This window comes from Xiphophorus couchianus, chromosome 12 (genome assembly GCF_001444195.1).
Source record: "Xiphophorus couchianus chromosome 12, X_couchianus-1.0, whole genome shotgun sequence".
Classification (NCBI taxonomy): Eukaryota; Metazoa; Chordata; class Actinopteri; order Cyprinodontiformes; family Poeciliidae; genus Xiphophorus; species Xiphophorus couchianus.
Genome location: NC_040239.1, coordinates 31,901,863 through 31,909,678, shown reverse-complemented (window position 1 = coordinate 31,909,678; position 7,816 = coordinate 31,901,863).

The following is a 7,816-nucleotide window of genomic DNA, read 5'->3' as shown; positions in this document are numbered from 1 at the left end:
ATTTTGGTAATGCTAACGGATAGGATAGGAAATGAACTGCATGAAGTTTTAAAGTGAAGCAGTGCTGCCTTCAGGTAAGTGGAATTTGCCATCCGACTTTCATGTCAGCATTCCAGACTCCTCCACTCCCACGTAATGGGTTAAGGGAGGATGAGGGTGATGCTTGATCTATTAGATGAGCTATCAGTAGCCAATCCAAAACCAGCAGACACTCTGGATGGGAGTCTCGGATGCACAAAGGAATGCACTCTTATATTAACTGAGTGGGACAGAAATAGGATGTGGTGTGGTAGAGAGGATGTGTTTTGAGAAGAACACAGTGGGGAAAAAAGAAAACTTATAACGGTGTCAAAAGTGCATCTAATTCTCTTAACTCTGTAAGTGTTGGAACAGTGAGTTCAATTTTGTCTGGCTGTACATTTGGTATCCTTTCTTTTGATCAAACTTTACCCTGTCAACCACTTGGATAAAAATGTATTTTTCCTATCAGTCAATCCAACTTTTTTGAATATTTGAGCCACATCTGTACTTTTGGGTAGAACATCAGATGGACGTCTTGCTTTGGGAGTTTTACTATTAAAGCACTGATAATGTTTTTCAGAGCTTTAAATCAAGAGAAATGTCATAATCCAAAATTATTTCCAAGTTACAGACACTGGATCTAGTGGATTTAAAAAAGAAGGCAACTGCCCTGCTCTTATCTAAGTATATTTCAGAGTCATTGAGACTTTTGGAGGAGGTGAAGCAACAATGTTAGTTAATCAATAATCTTTTTGGCAAATGTTTAGACTGGATTTATCTGTTCAATTTGACGGTCAGAAGAGCCCAGCAGATGTTATGGACGTTCAGTAGAGAAGCGGTGGCGGTGTCCTGTCAGTTCTTCACTTCCCAAAACCACAAAAAAAAAAAAAAAGCTTGTAAACTGACGACCCCTTACACAGTACAAGCTCAGCCAGGGTTACTCATTTTTAGTTTCACTGCACAGTCACCTTTAGCTTACAGAAAGAGCACCAAGCCGCCAAATAAACAAAAATAAACAGACCAATAAGATTTAGGTTCAGGACGGACATGTGCCCACCCCCACAGATGCAGATGTGGGCTGTGCACAGGATGCTTTGGCACAAAAGACCTTTTCTGTTTCTCAACAACTTTAACAATAAAGAAGGTTAGATAACAAAAAAATCCAATAATTTAAAATATATATAATTTTTTTACTTAAAGGAAACTCTCAAGGTACACACAATGCCTACAGTCATACAGCCGCAGGGGCAGCTGACGTCCTGCACAATGGCTGCAGGACAAGTAAAATACAGAGCATGTGTCCATGCATTTTCTCCCAGTCATATAGAACAGAGCTGTGTGCCTTCATTTTAGTTTTGCTAGTGATGTCCCTGTCCATGTTCAGAGAACTGCCTCTCCCCTAACCTCGCAAATATATATATTTAAAATAAGTTGCATTTAGAGAAGAAATGGTCTTTGTGCTGAATTATTGTGCTGACATCAGCTGCTTGACTTCACTTCTTGGCACACTGCCTTGAAAGCAAAGAAGGATCCTCAGTTTGAACTAATGATATAAATATGCAGCGTTTTATCCTTCAGTGGTTGGATTGATGGTTGTTCAGGAAGCTGCACGTCTTCTTTGGAGTCAAAGATGGTTACGGTTGGACCACGGTGCGTTTACTTGTAGACATTTTCAGTTTGAGGTTCTAATTTAAGCAGGGCGTGGCCAGCAGAAGCTCATTTGCATAATTGTGATGTAGCTCTAAAACAGCGCATTCCTTAATGAGCTCAAAACAGGCAGAACTGATCGGATGAAATCTCAATTGCTGGGAATTATTTTGTGTATTAAACTTAATGAATATGTTTTATATATCCCAATGTATTCAGTAATTTATAATTAACAGCTATTTTAAAGTCTATTCTCTGAGCTGCAGGGAGTCAGTGTACAGATAAACAACTACAGATAACTACAGATAAACACATATAAGTTTCTCTAGTTCTTGCTGGGATGTCAGTCCTTTAATCCTGGACATGTTCTTCAGGTGATAGAAGACCGACTTTATAGCTGTCTTTATGTGTCTCTGAAGGTGCATGGAAAATATAAACTCATGTGCCTAGAAACTACATAACAGTGCCCCCTTAATTACATTTATTTATTCGCTTAAATGTATCAAATTATATTTATTAACTATTATATCATTTAATGTAGTTTTAACTTAATTAAAATTAGAAGTGCCAGTTCGTACTCTCGGGGTCTGCAAATATTTGCAAGGACATGAACACAGATGCAAAGTTCCCACAAAAGAAAGGCCAGAAAGATGCAGATGTTTAAAACTATTAGCATCAGACAAGGGGAAATGAAGTAATAATAATAAAAACTTGTATTTGAAGAAAGGTACCCTTTTATAGGTTTAACTTTGGTAAATTGTGACAAATAGCCCTCTAGCAAATATGTAACATCCCTCTTTCCCTATCTTTTTTATACTAAGATCATGTCTGGAAGAAGTCAGAATATGCTTTTTACCGTCCATAAGAGGAATCTTTCTTACATTGCTTTTCCATTTCCAACACTTGGATCCAGCCTTCTATTTAAATGTTACGTAATGTTGCTGACAGTCAGACAGCCTCGCCCCCAGGCCCCATTCACTACCATAGCTCTGCTGGTGAAAGAGAGTTCATGCAGTTTACAATTTCCACCACACCAAAATGGCCACTCGGCGTCACATGGCTTCATAAAATTCCATATACTGAAACTGTGCTTTACAAACAAATTTAAATATCATCTCTGGCTCTCAGAAAGTGGAGAATGAAGCATCTTCCCACCCTCCGCCCCTCACTCTACCTGACTGGGTAGCTGGCTGGCAAGTGACAAGGCTGACAGACGTGCTATGTTGGTGGATTAGCATCAAGATGGCGGGGAGTGCAGCTTCCTGGTGGTGTCAGCCATCATGATACCAGCTACAGGTCTAATGAGGGAGACTGCCGCCTCGGCATTCCGTCCCCAGTGTCAGGAATTGGACGACAAATCAGCAGGGCATCACGGGCACACCACAAATGATATGTTGACAAATGCAGATATTTCACTTTTAATTGACACTAAGAGACAGAGATGATCCGGCTGCCAGGGCTTCTGAGGAGACAAGGACAAGACAAGATGGGAGGGAGAGAGGAGAGGTGGGGGAGGAATGAGGTCCTGGGGGGCAGGAGGAGTGCTGGAGAAAAGAATACGTAAGCCTTGGAAGATGTTTAATATTTGTGTTGGTGTCACTTTTCATGGTTGAAGTGGAGAAAGAGGGGAGTGAGGGGGTTGAGATTAGAGGTGTGTGTTTCTGAGACTTGTCAGAACTGACAGCAGATGTATTATCCAGCTGTCTCAAAGCCAAGTGGCTTAAACCCTGAAAACATTTACTATTCCTTTTTCCAGGTGTATTTTCTTTGAGTTTCTGACAAAAGCTTCATTACAACTGATAATACTTGTTCAATTTGCTCATATTTTCCTTTCGCAAATAATTTTTTTTTAAGCTTTACCTTTTCTTAAATCAATATGAGATCAAATTTACATGATGACATAATGGTAAAGGGCCTCTGACACACCTACTTACAGTACTGACCATATCAACTTTAGTGTGTTTACTGGCTGAGTTAAATTTCTAGATATAGTTTGGGTATTTCTAGTCTTATCAAATTGTGTTTGACTGGAGTAATTTTAGATAATGCTGTAATAAAAAAAACAACAAAAAAAACCATTGTGAGTTTGAATTGTTTCCCACATAAACCAAAAAAAAAGCAGAGTGCAGTGGCAGAGTCGAACACAACTTCTGAAAGGACATATTTGTACATTTCCCTCCAGAAGACTGACTCATTTGTACGAGTGATTGTTACTTTCTTAACCAAATGCCAATGCAGTGGAGACAGTTTTTATCCACAAAGCACTAAACTCGACAGCCGCCGGCCTGTGAGCAAAAGACCGGACCCTAAACAGGTGTTACTGGACCGGACACAGAGCTACAGGATCACACAGTTCAACCAGAGGTACATATCATTCATTGTTTCATTTATGAAGCTGAAGGTAGCAGCAGCAGCTTCTTTGCCAAGGACAAAGTTGGTTGGTTTATTCCTCCTCATCTCTCTTGCGATTTCTACACACATTCTAAATTATTTAAGAGCTGATTTAACTCTTTAAAATCTTGATCTTTAAGCATACATATTCATACTGGACTGTGATAATACTGTATATTATTCTATGAGCTATTTCATGATTAATTCTTATCTTTTTTGATGTTGCTTTGTGTGTCTGATCTACAGCCCATATTGATGCAACCTAATCCAAATTGCTTATAAATTAATTTAGCCACATTTCTAAATTATTCTTAAATAAGTCTTGCTTCTACACTTCACAATTCATGCTGAACTTTACCATCAATATATTGCTTTATTGATTATTGGTTCTACTCTTATATGTATATTTTATTATTTTACTTTTGGTAATTTCTTGGTTTTCAGCACTCTATCATTTTTACTTTGCAGTTTAGTTAAGTGTTACTAGTTTTGAGTTTGCTGAATAGAGTATTTTAACTAGAAGGTTGAAATCATTTTGTTAATAAACTCATATGTTGGAGAGAAGTTGATTGTGTGTTGTGCCTTGCTGTTGAAGACATCAGTGATCAATTTATTCCTTAATCTATTATTACTTTAATACCTAAACTTTATTCAATAGGTATCCATTAACAATAACTAAGGCTGAAAATTATCTGGCCATAGTTTTCCAGGTTATCAGGTGTAATTTCGATCCAAACTAAATTTATTTATAACTGCCTTTGGGATTTATTAAGAGTTAACCTATTCACAGCCAAATCAAGTCTATGAATACCAGAATGTGGTGGCCATGTTTGGTTTCTCATTTGCCAAAGTGACTGCAGAGTTCATTCTAATAAACTGTGTAGTTTGTGGCTTCATGTTTGTTAGCAGATCTCTGCATGTGTTTTAGAAAAAGAGTCGACCTGTGTCCCTCTTTTTACGTCCTTTTGGTGGACAACATGCTGCATTTCTCTTCCTTGCCCAGCAGAGGGAAGACATGTACTGCAGCACTGACTGTACATAGGCAGAAATGAGGCCGTCAGAGTGTGCTTTTATTTTTTTTTTCAAATCATCGGACATCCACGGCTCATCAGATCAGTTTCGATAACACACCCTGCACAGGTCTCCCATGAGTAAAGGCTTGGCCCTTGGTGGGGTGTTGCTCTTGCTAGCACTGTACTGCTCTCTGAAGCTTAATATATAGATACACACAAAAGACACACACACGCCCGCACGCCCCCACACATACATGCACACACCATCATCTACAAATATATTCACACTGCTTGGCTGATAGTTGTTGGTCAAAGCAAAAATATATTTTTTATATACCTGTCAGCCAGTTTAAATTGGTAGAAGAAGAAATGTTGTGGCCAATAATAACTGTATATACTGTCTGATCTATTAAGCCAGAAAAAGAAGGACAAAAGGAATATTTACCTGTAACCACGTCAGCTTGCCGTCCAGGTATACAGATTTAAATTATACAGAATCAAAACAAGCCTGGGTTGAATCACTTGACCTGAGTTACCAGTCACCAGTGGAAGCTTTCTGGCAAAAGTTTCACACGACAAAAGAGAGAATTTACTGTGCTGATGAATTTGTGGCTAATTGTGAGTGATGTTGTGTATGTCTATAAGGGGGGAATGTTAATGTGTACCCTTGGGTAGGGTTGATAGATAGGGAGACATCCCTCATTAAAGTAATTAGACCTGCAGAAGAGGTTCCCCAGGCCCAGGAATAGATTTGCACACAGTCTACAGCACACACACCTAACTGCATACTTTCACACCCAGGACCACATCGATGTGCAATGTGATTTACTTATTTCCTGTTGTCTCACAAATCCATTCAGTTGTTTAAAGCAAAGAGAAATGTCAGGGAAAGAAAAAAAAAGTTTTTGTGTGCCAAGATAAATATTAGACTTTACTGTATACATGTTTAGAATGTCTGCCAGATCTTAGAAGTAATAATAATAATAATAATAATAATAATTTGAATACTTTGGTTACCTAAAGTTTGGACATTTGCTGTGAACATATGAAACCTGTCAGATACAATGACAGACCATAATTAAACAACAATAAATATTCAGAACCTGAATATTCATGGAGCCACCTTAACCTTCTGTACTAGGGAAGAACATCCTAGATTCGTGTATACAGCATTAAAGAAATTAACTTAATTAATTTAAGTCATTGTTTTCTTAAATTCACCCTGTGGTGCATTTTATTAACTCTTAATTTCCCTTCAACACACAACACACACATCACATGCACACACTTCTAAGCTTTGGAAAATAACTACCTGTAAGTTAAATGTGAGCCCTTACTTTACTAAACATGTCATTTTAAGAAATTTATAACCATACACATAAAAGCACATAAAACCACTAATGCACTCAGATTGTTCAATATCCAGTGATTTGCAAATTATTCATACCCCTTGAACGTTTGCATATTTTGTCACATTACAACCACAAGCATAAATATATTTCATTGAAATTTTATGTGAAAGACATAAACTATGTGAAGGGTCCACTCACCAATCACACAAACACATGTTTGACCAGCTAATTTATCTAGTAATAAAACATCAGAGTTGGAAGGCTGGGTAAAGCTTAAGATCAGTGAGACCCAAAGTTAATAAACAACAAACAAGCTAAACAAAGCACTATGGGAACAGACACTACACTGTGTACTGAATGACACTGTTGTTGGCATGGTTCCCTTGCAGCGAGAAGGTCCTGGGTTCAGGTCCAAGCCTGGAATACTGAAGTATGAAGTTTTCATGTTCTCCCAGTGCATGCATGGGTTCTGTCCGGGTACTCCAGCTTCCTCCCAAAGTGCAAAAACATTAGTGTTAGGTTAATTGGTCTAAAGTGACCTGAATTCTCTTTTGGAGGGGGTGTGCATGTGTGTGTGTGTGTGTGTGTGTGTATGGTTGTTTGTCCTGTCTGTCTCTGTGTTGCTCTGCAGTGGTCTGGTGATCTGTCCAAAGTATACCTCGTCGACCGCACTGGCAACCCTCATAACCCTGTAAACAATCCCGAGAAGTCAAGTATGGACTTCTGGGTCAAGCCCTATTTGAACACTTGACAGAGTATCAAAGGTACCCATTGGTTACAATGTACTGTTACTGTTTTCTAGTTTAGGTTTTCTGGGTTATGGTGGTAACAGAACGTGTCTATGTGGGCTCAGTGTATCAGGTGTAGGCTCCGGTTAACAACTCCAGAGATATTTTGTGGGGGATGCTATCAGGTGCCAAATTTATTTTTAGGGGCAAAAGGCTTAACAAAACAGGAGCTGTGCAAATCTTGGTTAACACTGAAATCTACAAGCCCTGCCTCTTGTCATTTGTCCCTTTTACAAGACCTCAAGGTCTAGCTTAGAGTAGAATTTGTTTTTTTCAATTTAGGAGCCACAGGATGATAGTGATGTTTTTCTGTTGATATGCTCAAGCATTTGGTACACAGTTCAGAGTGAGTGGCAGGGATGAGATATATCTATTTAAAGTCACAAGTCTTCAATCTGGGCCAGAAAAAAGTGGAATGCTTCCTATTTGCTATGGAGATGTCGCTTCATTACAGGGTTTCTGGTGATACATTCCTTCATTCCCATGAAGCTCAGAGTGATGAAGCCCGCTCACAGGCTTTCTGCACGGTTAAAGTCTTAAGGTCACAATGTGATTGGAAGAAGATACATTTTGTATTTGGTGAACTACTTGTGTGTTGATTTGA